The 21427-nt window shown below is 45.2% G+C and overlaps 1 protein-coding gene across 2 annotated transcripts in view; it reads left to right on the top strand.

Moving 5' to 3' along the window:
• Positions 1–10783: 10783 nt before the first annotated feature.
• Positions 10784–21427, top strand: part of LOC120927204 (synaptotagmin-2-like) — a 120021-nt gene continuing 109377 nt past the window's right edge. Inside the window, exon 1 of one of the 2 annotated variants that reach the window (XM_040337718.1) lies at positions 10784–10889. The gene's annotated coding sequence lies outside the window, so the exon portion shown is untranslated. Of the gene's footprint in view, positions 10890–14794; positions 14871–21427 lie in introns of those variants that run through there. The other variant, XM_040337719.1, reaches the window with a different exon arrangement.

The raw sequence follows: 21427 nt of genomic DNA, 5'->3' as shown, positions 1-21427 counted from the left end.
GCTTGTGTCCCCATCAGAGCCATTCAACCCACCCCCCACACAAGTGTAACCATCTCACATCAGCCCCCCTCCTTGCATGTGTACTCTACCAGCGCATCTCAGATGTTACACTGGCTGTGCAGACCTGCTGCACCTCCCGACTCCCGCTGGTATTACACACTCGTTAATGGTTAACAGCGAGGCGGGAGCAGGGAGGTGGCAACAGGTCTGCACTAAAACACCTCATTGGCTGCTAGGATGCTTGTGGTCCCAGCACCCAACACAGTGAGACGTCGGGAGGGATTGCGGGACCTGCACTGTATATTGCCGGGGGCGAAAATGCAGCGCAGGTTCCACAACTAACAGGTGGACTAAGGACTCCAGCTGTGGGCCGGAAAAAATGGCCTGGATGTGGCCCTCGGGCCGTACTTCGGAGACCCCTGCCCTAGGCGAAACCTCATTTTGCTGCCCTCTTGGCTCCAACCCTGACTCCGCCCTTTTTGCCCTTCCCATGTATACCCCACCCTTTTAACGAAACGCCCATAAAATGCAGCCTATCAGCACCCATCAAATGCAGCCTCACCAGCGCCCATCAATGCAGCCTCACCAGCGCCCATCAATGCAGCCTCACCAGAGCCCATCAATGCAGCCTCACCAGTGCCCATCAATGCAGCCTACCAACACCCATCAATGCAGCCTCACCAGCGCCCATCAATAAATGTTTGCTTGTTTCCATTAATTCGGGAGTCGGGACACAGACACAGTTCTCCGTCACCGCTGCACCTCTTACACTATGTGCGAATGGAGCAGCAGCTGCCTGCTGATGCTGAGACTTAAGGCCGCCATACACGGTTCGAATTTCGAAAGAATTTTCTTTCGAAAATCGTATCAAAGAATTTTCGTACAAATTTCGCACCGTTAGTGGGCTGCAGCAACAGACGATTTTCATGCGGCAAACAAATTTGAGAAATCCGACATGTTGGAAATCTTTTGAAAAACAAACGATTTTCTGATCAATGATGGGAGAATCGTGCGAGAAATGTAATAGAAAAAAAAATGCGCATGTGCAAGAAAAGAATATTCCTGGAGAGAAAAGAATATTCTTGGAGAGAAACTAATATTCCTGGCATGAAGGTTTGGTTGGCCGAATTTCGAAAATCAATGGTGGCATCATCGGATTCACAAAAACAAAACAAAAAACGTTCTGATTTTGAAAAGAAAATTTGTTCGAAATTCGACCATGTATGGCTTGCTTTCGTTGATTGCTGCAGATAGAAGGAACACCAGTGGCCAGGCGCCCTAGGCAGCAGGGTGTCCTAAGCTGCTGCCTAATTTGCCTAATGGTAGCATCGGCCCTGAGTACAAGAAGCAAAAGGAATCTCTTCAGGGTGAGAAAAGTTTGTTGAATTTTTATTTTTGAATGTATTATATAACATTAAACAGTAAATCCCTCTCCTATTATAAATGTACCTATTTATACATGTCTGCATGCTACTACATGTCTCATGTAAATTACATTTATTAAAAAAAAACTTTTTATTGATTATATTTTACAATGTACAACATTTCTATAAACAAAACAACAAACAATGCAAGAAAAAAATAAAATCTATTGTAAAATGTTTTTGATTTTTTTTAAAATGGTCTTTTTTAAATGCTTTAATGAATTAGTCCTTTCATGTTTGTTTTGTGTTTAACCACTTCCTTACCGCGTCATTGTGAAATGACGGCGGCAGGAACCCCTCCTCGATCCAGGAGGACGTCATATGACGTCCTGGGCTTTCCGGGTGGATATCTGAATGATGCCTGCAGCTAGAGGCATCATTCAGATATCCTTCTCTCCTGCCGGCGATTCTGCACAACGTAAGAACGATCATAGCGGCGATTCCGCCGCTAGATCGTTCTTACAGGCGGCGGGAGGGGACATCCCCCCTCCCGCCGCCATCCGGTGCTTCTCCGGGCTCTCCCGTGCCATTGGGGGCCCGGAGAACGAATCGTCCGGCGCTGGCAGGAAGCATAGAGATGACTGGTGACCAGATGGTCACCAGTCATCTCCATGACCGTCGGAGGACCCGGGCGCGATGTGATGACGTCACGCCCGGGTCCCCGTAAGTAAACAAAGCCGCAATTGCGGCTGCTAAGCAACCGTAAGCATGAGATCGGTGAATTTTTTTTCACCGATTTCATGCTTTCCAGCCTGGAGGAGAGATGTGGGGTCTTATTGACCCCGCATCTCTCCATAAAGAGGACCTGTCACACACATTCCTATTACAAGGGATGTTTACATTCCTTGTAATAGGAATAAAAGTGATAATAAAAAAAAGAAAAGAAAGAAGCGAACGCACACGCAAGTCCCGCCGACATATGTAAACGCCGTTAAAACCACATATGTGAGGTGTCGCCTCGTGCGTTAGAGTGCCAGCAACAATTCTAGCACTAGATCTCCTCTGTAAATCTAAACTGGTAACCTGTAAAAAATGTCAAAGCGTTGCCTATGGAGATTTTTAAGTACCGAAGTTTGGCGCCATTCCATGAGTGTGCGCAATTTTAAAACGCGACATGTTAGATATCTATTTACTCGGTGTAACATCATCTTTCATATTTTACAAAAAAATTGGGCTAACTTTACTGTTTTGTTATTTTTTTAATTCATGAAACAATTTTTTTCCAAAAAAAAGGCGTTTGAAAAATTATTGCGCAAATGGCGTGCAAGATAAGACGTTTCAATGAGCGTCATTTTATTCCCTAAGGAGTCTGCTAAAAAAACATATATAATGTTTGGGGGTTCTGTGTAATTTTCTAGCAAAAAAAAATATGATTTGTACATGTAGGAGAGAGGTGTCAGAATAGGCCTGGTATGGATGTGTGTATAACTGCCCTGTATGGAAGTGGTTAATCCTGTTTTAGATTGGAGTCACCCAGATGGATACATTTTAGGGCTTTCTAAACATTTTCATTGGATTAAAACTATTGGAATTCGTATCCTTGCTTGTATTGGAAAAACAGACTTGTGGACAATTGTTTTGAAGAAAATACAATAAAACAAACTGAAGTAAATGTAAGTATGTTTATTAACGCCAAGTTACCATCTACTAGTGAGCATATCCAACAGTTTAAATAGTTATACCTGGCAAAAAAATGTCCTTAAATGGCACATTAGACAAGAAATCGTACCCTTTTTATCTGTTGATCCTGCATTTTTATTTTGCAAAGGGCTAATCGTGCTGCCTAAATTCCAGCAGCATGGAAACCCCTTCTCTACAGTATCTCCTCTTGGATTATAGTGATGTGTGGTTATGTCAGCACCTACAAAGTACAGGCATTGTCAACCTGTGCATTATAGTGATGTGTGGTTATGTCAGCACCTACAAAGTACAGGCATTGTCAACCTGTGCTCAGTGCCAACACCACTGAGCAGTACTTGCAGCTCTTTCTAGGCTCACTTGGGTATTGGGAGCAGTGGATAGCTGTAAGACTGGAGGAAGAAATCATGTAGCATCTCCCAAGGTACACCTTCCCTCAGCCACTGCTACACAAGGGATAAATGCGCAAAGTTGTCATGGAGATACCAAAGACCTGCTTTTGTGAGTCATCCAGCCTGACCTGCAGTAAACTCTGACCCAATTACAGACTCACAAACTAACCATGTGTCATAACATAAATTTGTCTGTACTAACACTAGTAGCACACTAGATGGTGCTGCAAAGGAACCTTCCCTCCCTTCCCTTCCCTCCCTCCCCGGTGGACGTCCTGGGTTTCCCGGCCGTCTAGGGGGGCGCGTGTGCCCGCCTCATTTCTGGGGATCCTGTGCGCGTGCCCAGCAGCCGCGATGTCCACCGGGCACCTGCGATTGCCCACGATCACAGCAAGACCATGGGTCTGTGTGTGTAAACACACAGATCCATGTCCTGTCAGAGGAGAGGAGACTGATGTGTGTTCCCAGTACAGAGGAACACAGATCGGTCTCCTCTCCTTGTGAGTCCCCTCCCCCTACAGTTAGAATCACTCCCTAGGGAACATATTAACGCACTAAAGCACTAAAACACTAAGCCCCAAAAGCCTAGCAGGAAAAAAAAATAGAAAAGTGGTTTTGATATTGACAGAACAGCAGCAGCAATAATTGATTGCTGCCCTCATAATTAAAGCAGTATTGTCACGTACCTGGTTGGAGGCCGAAATGCAGAGAGGGCTCCCCTTGCGGCTGAGTGCAGTACACCTCTGAGGTTGGGTACAGAGGGTGTAGTGCCCAGAGAAGCACAGGTTGCCAGATCTAGGAAAGAAGAGCTGGTGAGTGCCTGAAGAATACTGGAGAATACAGGAAACACTGCTGGGCTGCAGTCTCTAGGAATCCTCTGTAACACTTGGCAAGGTGTGCACAAGGAGCAACAATGGAAGCCGGCTGGGGATCAAACACTGTGGATCCAGGCAGAAGATGCAGGTTGCAGGAACGGAGACAAGCCAAAGGTCTGGTGTTGGAAAACAGGCAGGAACAGATAACTGAAGCAAAGTCCGTGAAACAAGCCGGGATCAGGTGCTGGAGAAGGTAACAAGTCAGTAAAGCAAGCCAGGGGGTCAAACCAGGAGAGCAGATCAGACAGGTCAGGAACAAGCCGGGTCACAACAGGAAATCCAAACAGCAGTAGTACAGAGGCTCAGGAAGGCTGACGACAATCCAGCAATTTGGATCAGACAGTGGCAGCCTTTTATAGGCCAGCAGGAGGATCCACCTGTCACGTGATGTGCCTATGGCGCCCATTTTTTATACTGGCAAGATTGCCAGTACTACTTCTATGGCCATTTCCCTGACAATAGGCCAGCAGGAGGATCCACCTGTCACATGATGTGCCTATGGTGCCCATTTTTTCTACTGGCAAGATTGCCAGTACTTCTTCTACAGCCATTTCCCTGACAAGTATTTATTATATTACAGCTTACAATACTTGGATATGATGGCTGCATTTGTTTTCTTGTTAAGGCTTTCTTTCTTTACTTTTCACCTGGTGATCCTGCCAGCAACTCTGTTTTCAACAGAGCAGGCTGTCCTGCAGATGTAACAATTAGAGGGTTGAGACAAACCATTTACCTCTGACAGGAGTGCTTAAAATGATCATCTTTTATTTATGTAAGACCTTTATCCCCAAAGGAAAAATGCTTATATAGTGTTAACTGGAGTTTTACCTAAACATGTTGCTGTATTTAAATCAGCAAGTGTATTTAACATTCCCCTCCCCCCCCCCCCCCCTTGACTGACTGCTGCTGTCCAAAGGTGCCTCTGTGCTCCTTCATCCAGGATTGTTACTGGGCAGATCACCGGGTGAAAACAGATGCGTTTCGTCATCGACGTCTTTCCGGCCTTTCGCTTCTTGAGGACGTCGATGAAGAAATGTGTAGGGTGGGGCCAGGACGTTTGTCGTCACCATACACTGTGAAGATCAGACTTGCGGCTGGAGACGATCGAATCTTTAGACTTAGTGGTATATGTAGGGGGAGTGTATATGTGAGTGCTTTCATGTTGTGATTTTAATAAACTGGATTTAAAAACGATGTTATGTTATGGGAATTTCTAATTTCTTCCTCCTGTATGCAAACGTGGAGTATTCATTGTCTTAGAGGCAAAAAAAACCCTTTAGCTGGTTTATAATTTGACTAGCAACTTATTCTGGTGAGTTAATTTTATTGAGACTGGTAGTGGAGCACATAGGGTGTTGTTTGCAGCACTCCATTGGATTAGAACAAGAAGCGTTAGCACTGTTGAAGAGCACATCTATCAGAGGCCTGTGGGACTTGACATGTATTTATTCATTACATTTTTTTTTTTTTGCATGAAATACATGGACTAACTGGACACTTTTTATGCACCTTGTTTTTTCTTTAGCATGAGGCACTTTATTGTACTATGATATATATGTTTTTATGAATATCTGCACATTAAATAAGTGATACTTAATTTGATTAATTGCATTTTTTGATATAATGCACATTGCATGGCGTATATACATATATATTTACTTTTGTTTTGTGGGTTTTCACAGGGTAGGAATTACGCTGTCCTTTTTTATTACACAGTACATTTTCAGGCAATCAAAAGTAGGAAAGCAGCTGTTCCCTTTATTTCCTATATTTTTTTACTTTTGATTTTTGATTTTTTGTATTTCTTTTACATCGTATGTGGTTGCACTTACCAGGACCATAAATATTAATAATAATTAGATTCTGGTGGCATAGGTCTTTTTCTTTCTGAGTTTTTATCATTAAGTTTTTTTTCCTCGATTTCTACTACTACCCCTCTTGCTCATGTGCATTCCATTCATTCGTGAAAAAAAAATAATAATATTCCAGCATGTTTGTTCGCATGACAGGAGAGTGTGCGCCCCCTGGGGCGCGCTCCCAGAAATAATCGAGACTGCTGGGTCGGGAAGACCCGGCGCATTTCGGATCGCGGTAATTGGCCGCTGATAGCGGCTGTTTACCACGTGATCGCGCCGTCACATGTAAACAAACCGGCGTCATGACGTGACGCCGGTTCCTCTCTCTCTTTTTTGGGTGAGAGATCGTTGCAGCAGCAGCGCTGTGGGCTGGATGTGTGTAGTGCCCACAGCGCTGCTCATTGCCAATACTCTGCAATACCCTGTCATACCAAAACTCTGCAATACCCTGCCATATCAATACCCTGCCATACCAATACTCTGCAATACCCTGCCATACCAATTCTCTGCAATACCCTGCCATACCAATACTCTGCAATACCCTGCAATACCCTGCCATACCAATACTCTGCAATATCCTGCCATACCAATACCCTGCCAATACTCTGCAATACCCTGCAATACTTCGCTAATACTCTGCCTATACCCGCCAATACTCAGCCATACTCTGTCATACTCAACCGTCCATCCATAGTCTGCAATATTCATCCATCTATATTCAGCCATACCCACCTACACTCAGCCATAACCACCCAGCCATACTCAGCCATCCCATCCATACCTAGCCATCCACATCCACGGCTCATCCATGCCACATGAGTTTGTATCCATGCCACTACAGTGCCCCAAAGTGTAATTAGATAGATAGTCAAATTAGACTTGAAATGTATGCCCCTAGAACGCCTGCTGGTGCTCCCTGCTTGTAGGACCTCTGTACGTGGCCACGCTGTGTAAAGGTCTCACACATGTAGGCTGCATTCACACCTCCGCGACAAGATACGCCGCGTACGCGGCGTATTTTGCCGCGAGTGTGTAACTTTTTTTTTTTTTTAACAAAGTCTTCCCATTGCTTTGTATGGCCGAACGCCAATGCCGCCTGAAAAAAAGGGTCCGGGACTTTTTTTCAGGCGGCAGGCGTACGGCGTCTATGAGATGTGAACCATCTCATAGACAGCAATGGGAATTCTCCCCTCCAGCGGCACGAGCGTCCGGCGTCGGGCGTTTTGTCGCGGAGGTGTGAATGGGGCCGTAGTATCGCCATACTCAGGAGTAATAGCAGAATGTATTTTGGGGTGTATTTTGTGTAATGCATATGCTGTGTGTGAGAAATAACCTGCTAATGACAATTTAGTGAAAAAAAAAATCTTGATTTTGCAAAGAATTGTGGGAAAAAAATGACAACTTCAAAAACCTCACCGTGCCTCTTTTTAAATACCTTGGAATGTCTTCTTTCCAAAAAGGGGTCATTTGGGGGGTCATATTGTATTATTTTGGTAAATCTGAAAACAAAAATCTGCAGAAAATCTAAAACTGTATGAGGTCTTTAGAGTGATTCCTGCAACAGCCAATTTCTGTTTTAGGCTGGGGTCATACATGCTGCGGCCGTGGCTCACAGCATTCAGGTGCGAGTCAGGTCCAAATTTTTGCCTGGATAAAAACCAAAGATGCACAGGACCAGTGGCGGCTGGTGCTAAACTTTTTTGGGGAAACGGCAAACAAATACAACACCCCTCCTCAGGTCCGCACTCACCTGTCCACAGCACTGTCCCCGCACTCACCACACCATGGCACAGTCCCTCCTCGGCTTCTCCTACCCAATCCACCTCCTGTCCTGATTGGCCGGGAGGAGAAGACAGAAGAAAATGGCAAATATTGGTTCGCTATTGTCACAAGTGGGTGGGTTCACTGTGCCCCAACCCTAACATTTTATAAGCCAATTAAAGCCTCAGGCAGTGGCAGCTGGTGTTTTTTTTTTTGAGGGAGCAGGAAACAACTATCCACCAGCTGTCTGCCGGGTGGTCCGGCACTTAACCCATCTAGGCTGGGTGGCTCCGTGTCCTCTTTTCCAGCGTGTGGCTCCTCCCCCTCCTCCTAGGCATCCAATAGGATCGTCTGTCCTTTCAGCCAATTGGGTGACGGGTCTCCAAACCCGCTTCCTGATTGGATCACTGTTACAATAGCGAACATTAATTCGCTGTTGTAACACATCTGGGTGGGCTCCATTTGCATTCTCTGCGCCCTGAGCCCACCCTATTTTGAAGCCTATTAATGCCTCTGGTTCTAATCAGATGCTTCAAAAAAAAAAAACACCATTGTAATTCATGCATTCGGCGTCCTGCAATGGGTCGAACACATGGAGAGGGGGAGGTAGTGCCCCTTTGCACCATTAATGGACCCATAGCTCACTATGCCTTTGTCTTGCAGGGTGCTTGGAAAGAAAGAAAGAAAGAAAAAAAAAAAGAGGGTTTACTAAGCAGGCCCTTGCACTACATGGTTGTGGTAAATCTGAAGACAAAAATCTGAAAAAATCTAATAGTGTGTATGGCAGGGGCGCCCAACCGCTGGCCCGCGGGCCACATGTGACCCGCCACGTCTTGCTCTGAGATGGCGGGTCGGCAAGCCCAAATCGCGGGTTCCAGGCCCGCCATCTCCGAACATCAGCGCAAAGAACGGAGCCGCCAGTAGAGGAAGCAGAGCCGATGCTTCCTGAATAGCGCTGGCTCCTTCACAGGTGGAGTGATACCAAATGTACTCCGCCTGTGACAGTGCAGAGCTGATGCCATGGAGAAAGCCAATCACTGGCAGGGTCAGAGGTCAGGATTTGGGGAGATGGAGACACCGTTTGTTATACACTGCAGCAGTACCAGCCAGCAGTACCCACCAGCAGTACCAGTACCCGCCAGCAGTACCAGTACCAGCCAGCAGTACCAGTACCCGCTAGCAGTACCAGTACCAGCCAGTACTACCAGTACCAACCCGCAGTACACGCCAGCATCACCAGTACAAGTACCCACCAGCAGTACCAGCCAGCAGTACCAGTACCCGCTAGCAGTACCCGCCAGCAGTACCAGTACCCACCAGCAGTACCAGCCAGCGATACCAGCCAGCAGTACCAGCAGGCAGTACCCAACAGCGAGTATCAGCCAGCAGTACCAGCCCTGGAGGACAGCCAGCAGCAGCCACCAGTTATAACTGCCTGGGGGACAGCAGCAACCAGCTGCATGAATCCTGAGGAAGACGTGAAGATCGAGGTCAGTTGAGGTGCATGTAAACCACTGTGCATCAGTGTGAAAGCAGCCTTAGGATCTGTCCCTTTCTGTCTGGGCAGATTGGAGGGCCCTTAGGGTAGAGCGGGCTGCGTCTGAGTCTGCTCTACATATGCAGAGTGGACACAAACCTGCCATCCTACGCTCATTGTGGCCCACAACTGTTTACCAAGTCGCTAAAGTGGCCCTCGCTCCTCAAAAGGTTGGGCACCCCTGGTGTTTGGCATTGGTGCTCAACCTGTGGCCCTCCAGCTGTTGCAGAACTACAACTCCCATTATGCCTCTGCCTTTGGGAGTCATGCTTGTAAAAGCAGCTTGCACACCCCTGGTGTGGGGTCTAATGCCGCGTACACACCATCACTTTATGTGATGAAAAAAAACAACGTTTTTAAAAACGTCACTTTAAATGACCGTGTGTGGGGGAAAACGTTGTTTTACGTCTTCTGAAAAACGACAAAAAAAATTGAAGCATGCTTCAATTTTATGTGTCGTTTTTCAAAACGTCATTTTTTACTTCACAGAAATTGACCGTGTGTAGCAAAAAACGCCGTTTAAAACGCCGTTTTTACACCCGCGCATGCCCAGAAGCTAGTTATGAAGCGAGCTTCAATGGAAAAACGTGGTGGAACGTAACCTCGCTTTGCTAGAACATTGTGAGAAAAACGATGGTGTGTAGGCAACTTCGTCTTTGAAAAACGTTGTTTTTTACTTCACAGAAAATGTCGTTTTTTTCCATCATATAAAGTGATGGTGTGTATGCGGCATTAGGCTGGGTTCACATAGGAGCATCCTGATATCAGCCTGAATTTTGGGCAGTATTCGGATCTGAAATGGACCAAAAAAGGCACAAATTTTTCCTGCAAAACGCACCGGACCCGCTGCGGAGATATGTGAACCGACGCCATATAGAGCCAGTCACTTTCTCCTGCTATGCGAATTGGATGGAGTAGAAATTCACATCCAATTCCCAATAGTGAGAACCCAGCCTCAACTATATAAAAATTGATTTTTCATTGGATTTTCTATTCCTGTATGACCACCTTTATAGGCTCTTTCATTTTCCTGTCCATCACTTAGTATATATTACTTGCATGAGCTGATATTCAGCACTGCCAGCTTTGTAGCATTAATAGAAGAGGCACAGAGGACTGGCAGCTTTGTAGTCAGTAGAAGACAATAATTGGTAAAGGTGAATGATTTCCTTGTGTACCATCTGGGTCAGTGCTGATCCCAGGGGAACTAGTTTAGCATATTAGGATCCCTGGACTGACCAATAGGAAGCGGGATGCAGGGAGACGTGGGAGGAATAGGAATTAGGAGAAGGCAAGAGAGGGAGGGGAGAGGAAGGAGCACGCGTGTCTCTGTACTACTGCAGACAGAGTTGCAGATAACCGGGGGAGAGGAGAGACACGGGCAGGACAGGAAACTCCACACACAGGTAAAGGCGGCCATGAGAGGAATGACGGAGCGCTGTGCTAGGGACATGTATGCATGCTGACAGCCCGGGCTACATGGGCACCGTGTGCCCGGCTCTATTTTCTCTCCATGTCTATGTAGGCTTTGAAGGTGTCCATGTCGGGCGGTGGGGGGGCCGTACTGCAGATCTTTGGCGCTGACACGGTTAATCAGACTGGGCGTGTCCTGGCTCTGCGGTTTGCCCTCCCTTTTGACATCTCCCGTAGTTTTTTTTGCTCTGCACGAATTCTGCAGCATCAGCATCGCCCTGTACGTCCCCCTCCCCCACCCATTGTCAGCACACCACTCCATGTCCTAAAACTTGGGGGATTCCACCTCCCCAATACATGGACTAGTGTGATATGCTAGAGAATGGGAGCACAGTCCTCATCATCCTCATCCCCAATACATGGACTAGTGTGATATCCTAGAGAATGGGAGCACAGTGCCCATCATCCTCCTCATCATCATCCCCATCCTCCCCAATACATGGACTAGTGTGATATCCTAGAGAATGAGAGCACAGTCCTCATCATCCTCCTCATCCTCCCCAATACATGGACTAGTGTGATATCCTAGAGAATGAGAGCACAGTCCTCATCATCCTCCTCATCCTCCCCAATACATGGACTAGTGTGATATCCTAGAGAATGAGAGCACAGTCCTCATCATCCTCCTCATCCTCCCCAATACATGGACTAGTGTGATATACTGGAGAATGGGAGCACAGTCCTCATCATCCTCATCCTCCTTATCATCCCCATCCTCCCCAATACATGGACTAGTGTGATATCCTAGAGAATGAGAGCACAGTCCTCATCATCCTCCTCATCCTCCCCAATACATGGACTAGTGTGATATACTGGAGAATGAGAGCACAGTCCTCATCATCCTCCTCCCCAATACATGGACTAGTGTGATATCCTAGAGAATGGGAGCACAGTCCTCATCATCCTCATCCTCCTTATCATCCCCATCCTCCCCAATACATGGACTAGTGTGATATCCTAGAGAATGGGAGCACAGTCCTCATCATCCTCATCCCCAATACATGGACTAGTGTGATATCCTAGAGAATGGGAGCACAGTGCCCATCATCCTCCTCATCATCATCCCCATCCTCCCCAATACATGGACTAGTGTGATATCCTAGAGAATGAGAGCACAGTCCTCATCATCCTCCTCATCCTCCCCAATACATGGACTAGTGTGATATCCTAGAGAATGAGAGCACAGTCCTCATCATCCTCCTCATCCTCCCCAATACATGGACTAGTGTGATATACTGGAGAATGGGAGCACAGTCCTCATCATCCTCATCCTCCTTATCATCCCCATCCTCCCCAATACATGGACTAGTGTGATATCCTAGAGAATGAGAGCACAGTCCTCATCATCCTCCTCATCCTCCCCAATACATGGACTAGTGTGATATACTGGAGAATGAGAGCACAGTCCTCATCATCCTCCTCCCCAATACATGGACTAGTGTGATATCCTAGAGAATGGGAGCACAGTCCTCATCATCCTCATCCTCCTTATCATCCCCATCCTCCCCAATACATGGACTAGTGTGATATCCTAGAGAATGGGAGCACAGTCCTCATCATCCTCATCCCCAATACATGGACTAGTGTGATATCCTAGAGAATGGGAGCACAGTCTGATCTGCCGGCTCTACAATCCTCATCCTCCCCATCCTCCTTATCATCCCCAATACATGGACTAGTGTGATATCCTAGAGAATGGGAGCACAGTCCTCATCATCCTCCTCCTCAATACATGGACTAGTGTGATATACTAGATAGAGAATGGGAGCACAGTCTGATCTGCCGACTCTGCATTCCTCATCATCCCTATTCTCCTCATCCTCCTTATCATCCCTATTCTCCTCATCCTCCCTATTCTCCTTATCCTCCTTATCATCCCTATACTTCTTATCATCCTCATCCTCCCTATCCTCTTTATCATCCCTATCCTCCTCATCCTCTTTATCATCCCTATCCTCCTCATCCTCTTTATCATCCCTATCCTCCTCATCCTCTTTATCATCCCTATCCTCCTCATCCTCCTTATCATCCCTATCCTCATCATCCTTTTTATGATCCCTATCCTCATCCTCCTTATCCCTATCCTTATCATCCTCATCCTTTTTATGATCCCTATCCTCCTCATCCTCTTTATCATCCCTATCCTCCTCATCCTCTGTATCATCCCTATCCTCCTCATTATTCTTTTCCTCTTTATCATCCCTATCCTCCTTATCATTTTCCTCTTTATCATCCCTATCCTCCTCATCCTCTTTATCATCCCTATCCTCCTCATTATTCTTTTCCTCTTTATCATCCCTATCCTCCTTATCATTTTCCTCTTTATCATCCCTATCCTCCCTATCCTCTTTATCATCCCTATCCTCTTTATCATCCCTATCCTCTTTATCATCCCTATCCTCTTTATCATCCCTATCCTCTTTATCATCCCTATCCTCTTTATCATCCCTATCCTCTTTATCATCCCTATCCTCTTTATCATCCCTATCCTCTTTATCATCCCTATCCTCTTTATCATCCCTATCCTCTTTATCATCCCTATCCTCCTTATCATCCCTATCCTCCTTATCATCCCTATCCTCCTTATCATCCCTATCCTCCTTATCATCCCTATCCTCCTTATCATCCCTATCCTCCTTATCATCCCTATCCTCCTTATCATCATCCTTATCACCCCCCTTACCATCCTCATCCCCCCCCCTCTCCTGAGGATGGAGATCTCTCAGCAATCTGCCTATTCCTCCAGTCAGGACAGCCCACACCTGTCTACATGGAGGGGATAACACTCTGCCGCAGTGTTCTGCTCAGGCTCCCACTTCCCTCCATACATCTCTATGGGCCGTGAAACACACATTCCTCCTTTTGACTTTGAAAAGTCCAGTTTGATTAGTGACTCCACCCCTCCCCCCCCCCCCCTGTGACAGGCAGACAGTGCCGCATAGACTGAAGTTCAGAGGTGTACTGCCAATGTTTGTGTATCACACAATGAGGGTATCGGACGAATGATCGTTCACATTTTTTTTTTTTTGCATGCTTGTCTCCTATTGAAAATAAAAAGGGGTTACTAAAGTTGCAAAAATTTGCATACAACAGAATAAAAATTCAGAAGTGTTGTAGTGTATTTGGATTGTATTTTCAGATAACTGTACTGATTGAATGAAAATTTATACGAGAAAAATGTTAGTGCTTGTCCCATCGGATGAACTGTCGCGATCGGCTCTGGAAAGCTGTGCACCAACGATCAGAGTATCGTACGATCGCTGCGAAATCTGTATTTTTCATGCGATTTTCTGATGGTGTGTTTGGGCCATAAGTATAATGTAGAAGTAATGCACAAGAGGCACACTGGGGTGTATACACGGTGCTTCAATTAAACATTAATGCACAAAGCGTCAGCACTACATTATAGACTATAGAGATTGCACAATTTCCGCATGGAGGATCAAAGCCTATTTCTGCTGTACATAACAAGGCTCATTGCCTTCATAGATTACTTTAGGGAAATCCCTTAACGTTTTACCTACTACTGTTATCAGTACACCCCTTTTAAGATGCTTTAGAGATATTCTGTTTATTTTATTATAGGCTGTTCTACTGGCTTGGTTTGTTACCCTGAACATTTCAATAGGTACGGGGGACCCTTTGTCCACTTTTTGCTGTGCTTTAGATTACACTGGGGCTGATTTACTAAACCTGGAGGGTGCAAAATCTGGTGCATCTCGGCATAGAAACCAATCAGCTTCCACGTATTTTTGTCAAAGCTAAATGGAACAAGCTGATACTAAAAGTGGATTGGCTAGAGCCGCATCGGATTTTGCACTGCCCAGCTTTAGTACCGGTAAATCAAGCCCACATTATTTTCTTACACTGCTTTGTGGACCTGGTCGGGCTGCTTTGTTTCAGCTGTACAAAAGGTATATTCATATTATTTCTATAAGCTTTTTGTTATTTAGCCATATGTTTATAAATACATTTTTATTTATGTTTTTAAGTGTGATTTATACATTTTTATTTGTATTTTAAGTGTGATTACACTTAAAGGGGCAGCTCCACTATTTTTATATCTGTTATTTGTTATATGTTTATTTTTTTAATTTACACATTTGCAAGTAATCTTAGGTCCAACACAATTTGAGACATAAAGTAGGCGCCTGCTATATTTTGTTTGTTTTTGAGCCATGTGTCTATATAATTAAAAAAAAAAACAATGCCATTTGCTGTGTAGGTGTTTTTTTTTTTTTTGCTACTTCATAGTATTCTATTTTACAACACAAGGATGCAGTTCATGGGTCTTCAAACTACGGCCCTCCAGTTGTTGAACTACAATTCCCATCATGATCATTCCTAGTCATGTCTGTGAATGTCAGTGTGTTACAATTCCTTAATGGGTTGTGTAGTTCTACAACAGCTGGAGGGCCGTAGTTTGAGGATCCCTGATGCAGTTGATCATTGTTATTTTAAAGGGAAAAACATCTCTTTAAAGCCCTTCATAAACAAACATGTTATACTTGCCTGCTCTGTGCAATGGTTTTTGCACAGAGCAGCCCCGGATCCTCCTTTTTAGGGTCCTACCCTCCTGACGGTTGCCCCCACAGCAAGCAGCTTGCTGTTAGGGCACCCAAGCAGGCACGCTCCAGAGCAGCAACTCAGCCCTGCCCCTTCTGTCTCCTGATTGGCTCACTGGCTGTGATTGACAGCAGTGAGAGCCAATGGCTCCCGCTGCTACCAAAAGCCAATCAGGAATGCGAGTCCCTGGAACGACAAAACTCTTGTGGAAGTCGCTGGATTGAGAGGGGACTTGGTTAAATATTAGGGGTCGGGGGGTTGCTGTACACAGAAACCTTGTGCCTTTACCACCACTTTAACGTCTACAGCACACACAATTTGGTCAGTCATTTTGTCTGAAATGCGTTAGCTTCTTTCACACTGGGGCGGTTTTTAGGTGCTTTAGTGCTAGAACTAGCCTCTGGTAAAGCGCCTGAAAACCGCCTCCCATTCACTGCAGTGTGATTTTCGTACTTGGGCGGTGCACTTGCGGGACGTTGCCAAAAGTCCTACAAGCAATGTCTTTAGGTTGGGTGGCAGCACTGTATTTTAGCACTCCTAAAATGCCCTGCCCACTGCAATGGGCCTTAAAAGCGTTTTTATGGGGGTTGAAACTGCCCCGATAGCAGCCGAAAAGCGCCAATAAAAGGAGCGGCTCTTGGCGTTATTGGCGGTGCTGTCTGTGTGAAAGGGGTCTTGGTTGTACTGAGCTAGTTTATATTTTATCCAGCTGTATTTACTCAGTGCAGCTTATACCAGCCAAGTGAAATATATAACACCAACATGTCCGTAAAAAAATATAATAATTCAAACGCAGAATCACCGAGTTGGAAAAAGGATCACCTCCCTCCTAAAAATACCTGGTAAACTCATTCAGGTAAAGCTAATCACCTTGACTTTCATTTGACTTTCAACTGTAATAATTTTGTTTAGCTCAGCTTAAAAAGCGCTTTTCTGGAGCATATCAGTTCCTGGTAGTGCAACTGAAGCAAATAATCGACTATGGGTGGCAAGGCACTGTCGAGCGAGCTGGGATAAAGATGTGGATAGGCACAAGATGGATACAAAAATAATTTAAAGACTTTATCAATGCTTAGAAGCACAGTGAAGCCTATTATTGGGATGTAGAAGGAATTTGGTACAACACAGACCCTCCCTGGATCAGGATGCTGCTCCAAACTGGATGAAAGAGCCAGGAGACTGGTCATAGAGGCTACCAAGAGGCCTACAGCAACTCTGAAGCAGTTGCAGGAATTTATGACAAAGAGTGGTCATTGTGTGCATGTGACAACAATGTCACAAATTCTTCACAAATGTGGCTTGTATAGGAGGGTTGCAAGAAAAAAAGCCACTCCTCAATAAAGGCCACGTGCAGTCACGACGCACCTTGAAGATTCTGAGGCCACATGGAAAAAGGCCAGATGAAACGATATGTCTGGTGGAAATCCAATACAGCTCAACATTCAAATAACACCATTCCTACAGTAAAGCATGGAGGTGGTAATATCTTGTTATGGGGGTGTTTCTCTGCAGCAGGGACTGGAGCACTTGTCAGGATGGAAGAAAAATGGATGGGGGGGGGGGGGGGGGAATATCATCAAATTCTTGAGAAAAATCTGCCGCCAGAAAGTTGTCAGTGGAAAGAAGGTTAATCTTTCAACATGACAATGACCCAAAGCACACAGCAAAAATGAGCAGACAGTGGTTGAAGGAGAAAAGGGTGACTGTCCTTGCATGGCCTAGTCAGAGCTCAGACTTAAACTTCAATAAAAATCTGTGGAATGACTTGAAGACTGCAGTCCATAAAAGGTCACCATCAAATTTAACTGAACTTGAGCAGTTCTGCAAAGTGGGCAAAGTTAGTAGAGACGTATCCCAACAAACGAAAGGCTGTAGTTAAAGCGGTTATAAACATGTTAAAAAAAAAAAAAAAATTGTAAGGCAAAGGCATAATGAGCTAGAATGAACTGCATACTAGCTCATTATGAAATACTTACCTTAGAACGAAGTCCCCATATTGAAGCCCATTCCACGCTGAGGGAGCTGACATTTTGCCCTTGCCGTTTCTTTCGGTTTCCCGGCTCCGGTGCTGTGAGTGGCCGGAGCCTTGATGACATCACTCCCCTGCATGCGCGCGGGAGTCTTCTTCCCAGCAAGGTCCGGCAGCGCTTACCAGACCTTCGGCTGGGCATTCACAGCACATACAGGTTTAGAAGATATTCATTTTACCTACAGGTAAGCCTTTTTATAGACTTGCCTGTAAAATAAGGGTATACTACTACTACTACTTCAAAGCAAAAGGAGGTTCAACAAAATACCCGACACAAAGGGATGATCTTTTTTCCAACTCAGTGATTCTGTTTTTTATTAATAATTTTTCTGACATGTTGGTGTTATATCTTTCACTTGAATATTATAAGTTGCACTAGTAAATACAGCCGGATAAAACAAAAACTGTCTGTCTTCATTTCAGGCTGCAAAACAAGAACATTTGATGATTTTAAAGGGGTGATTATATTCGTTGTATTTAAATTAATGCTTTGTGAGGGACATACTGTATTTGTTTTTTTTTTTACCACAAATTTGGAGTACGCAGACGACTAACATACAAGCAGTCAAAGTTCCTTCCATTGAAGTACATTTTAGCCATCGTCTATAGCAAGCCTAACCCAAGAAAAAACAGCTTGAGCTGCTATTTCTGCTTGGGACACGTGAATGAAAGTGCACACACTATATTATAATAATGTAAAGGCAGCCTGTGGCTTGCTCATGCTGGTTAAAGCCGTGGTTCTAAAGCTAAAACGTCCTTACCTCAATGTATTCCCTGCTAGTAGTAATGTAATGTGTAAGTAGTAATATCGCTCTCTCACCATCGCCTCCCCCTGCTATACTTAACTGAGCCCTAACTCGATCCAGAGCTGTGCCCATCTGTAGTTTCAAAGTTCTCGCAGGCTTTACTACTATCAGTCCTGTGACAAAGAAGCAGGGGAAGGACCAAGCAACATAGTCTGTGTCATTGGGCACAGGTAGGGCAACTCAGGATCAAGTGTGCAGGTGTGCCACAATAGGAAGTGGCATTCTATGATAGTACACAGAGAAGAGGAGAAGCCGGGAGCGCCGGTAGGGGACCCCAGAAGAGAAGGATCGGTGCCGCTCTGTGCTATGCTATGGCACAGAGCGGGTAAGTTTGTTAATTAAAAATAAATTGCACTTTATAAACCACCTCAATACTGGGTACTTTCACTACCCTTCCTGTCCAGACCAATTTTCAGATTTCAGTGCTGCCACACTTGACAATGACAATAGCACAGTCATAATATGATCAAACCTTTTTATTTTTTGATTATAAAAGTAGATAGGGGGTGTACCATCGTCCTAGTTCTATGGAAAGAATAGAGGGGTCTCAAGGATTCCCCAATTAACCCCGAGACTCCAATAAAGTAATGTGGGCAGGGAGGACTATACCGGTACTTGATAATTAGGTTCAAAAGCCTGAATAATTCATATTTACGAAAGTATTTATTAACAAATAAACATTGAAGACAAGAATAAAAATACAATACATAAAAACATTACAAAGAATACAAACTTGACCACAATCAGATCACCGGTTGTGCAATCCCCATTTAACAGACGGGGTAAATGTCGGTGAGAAAATTGAAATCATGAGACCATTAGTCTCGAGTCTCGACTAGTTTCGCTTTCGCTTCGTCAGGAGACGGTCTAAAAACACAACATAAAACAAACATCAGGCATTTAAAAACAACACAATTTGTTATTAATAACGGGGGTCTTTTGTGTAAAAAGACTACCCGGTACATACTATAATACCCAGGGGGATTTTTTGTCCAATCATGTCTCATACCTAGAGGCACAAGGTCTCCTGTTCCCAGAGAGAGGGTCCCAGTTGAACGATAGGTGCATGTGAACTATGACCAAGTCTTATGAAACAGACCTGGATAATACAACAATATAAGATAAGTTGATTGTATATATAAATCTCAGTTGTGAAGGAGCTTCTGCAAAGTGCAGAATGCATGCAGTGATGTGAATAAAAAGAAGATGGAAAAGCAAGGAAAAAGGAAAAAGAGGGGAAGAAGGGGGAGCACAGGGGGGGAAAAAAGAGAAAAGTGGCAGGAAATTGTGAACTAAACGTATATTTAAGACTGTGACCTAGAAAAAGGAAATTAGGTCCAGATAAGGTCCAGAAAAAATATGGCAGATAAAAACAAATAGTGCGTATATAAAATATACTGTGAAGAGCATAGTGGGAGCCACCCAAGATATAAGTGAGTGGGATGTGAAAGAAGAGGGAAGGGGAGAAGGGATGGGGGGGGGGGGGAGGATGGGGAAAAAACGGACGAGGAAAAGAACAATAGGAGAAACAAGGAAAAACAGGGGGGGGGGAGGGGGGGAAAGAAGGGGAGAAGTGGAGGAGGAAGGAAAGACAGAATACATACTAGGAGGCCTTGGCTAGGAAGTGCCAAGGCCAACGTGGTGAAGAAATAAATAAAACTCAAAATGACCATGAGGTCCACCAAAGTGTGTAGTTGGAAAGTACAATAGTGCAGAGGAAAAGAAATCATTAAGCCCAAATCCCGTGAAAAGGCAGTGAAGAATATAGCAAAATATCAATACCTGTGTGCCCGATAGGGCATTCAAAAGTTAAGGGGGTAGTGGGTCCCAGGACATAAAGGTCCTGTAAACCAAGGAATGCTCACAGTAGTGGCCAGGTAAAGGAGGCCAATGCAGGAGGCTGGTAATATATCAGTTACCAGTCAGTGGGGATAACCAGCAGGTGAGCCTAGAAAAGTGATGACAAACAGTCATCAAGGGGTTAGTATCCATAATTAGTCATCCAGTGTTAAGTGGGGGAATAATACCCCCTCTGTGGAAGTAGCCTTGTACTTACTTTTAGTTGATTTAGGATGTATGTATGTCCTGGGACCTGGCTCCGGTGCACTCTCTCCAGCCATGAACTGCAACTAAATAGTTCCCCATATGCGTCTCAATCAGGCACGTCCTGGACGCAAAAACGTGCCGACGTGTGTGGGGGCGGGCTTACAGAGAGACCAGCTATCTCTCTGAGCAAGGACAGACCTAGACCATGTGATTAGGCCCTCCAGTAGCCGCATCACATGGAACTAGGGGAGGAGCCGGCCACAGAACGTCTCCGCCCGCTCCGTGTCTCGCTATGCTAACACAGCGAGCAGGGAGGGAGGGCGGGCTCACAAGAGGTGGCATTGACTCCCTGTACATGGGTGGATCTGAACCTGCGAGGCTCAGCCGTCCGATTGTGTGCCCGAGTCGCATACGGCCAGGGGAGGGGCCAGCCGCAGCAGGCTCCACCTGCTTCACACGTCGCCCTATAGACGCGGCGAGCAGGGGAAGGGGGGGGCGGGCAATGTTGATACTGCAACCATGGTGACCGCCGGTGGGCGTCACCTGGTGAGGCGTGTAAAGTAGTGCCTTGAATCGCCAATAGATGTGTAAGTGATGTCATGACGTGATTATGCAGCTGAGGGCTTACATAAATGCAGTGCGTTGCTGGAGAAGTGTCCCGGAGTATAGGAAAACAGAACACTAACATTGGGTATAATTGCACAATCCAAGTGCACTGGTAACTACATATGGTAGTGACTGAAATAGGATATAAAGGGAGGAAGGAAAAAGGCAACGAAAACAGAGGGGAGCAAAAAATAAAGAGGAACGGGTGAAAAAACAAGGGAAAAAGGGGGGGGGAAAGAAAGAAGATGAAAAAGTCCTGGGTATCCCAACTCTATGGGTCAAGGGCACATTTAAGGTATAGAGACATGATGGACGGGATGATAGGGATAATCAAATACATTGGTAGTTATAACATAGTTTACAATTTTTATACATTACATTTGAAAAATTTATATAGCAATACAGCCATAATTAATAC

This window comes from Rana temporaria, chromosome 2 (assembly GCF_905171775.1).
Source record: "Rana temporaria chromosome 2, aRanTem1.1, whole genome shotgun sequence".
Classification (NCBI taxonomy): domain Eukaryota; kingdom Metazoa; phylum Chordata; class Amphibia; order Anura; family Ranidae; genus Rana; species Rana temporaria.
This window is presented reverse-complemented; position numbering and strand designations above follow the sequence as displayed.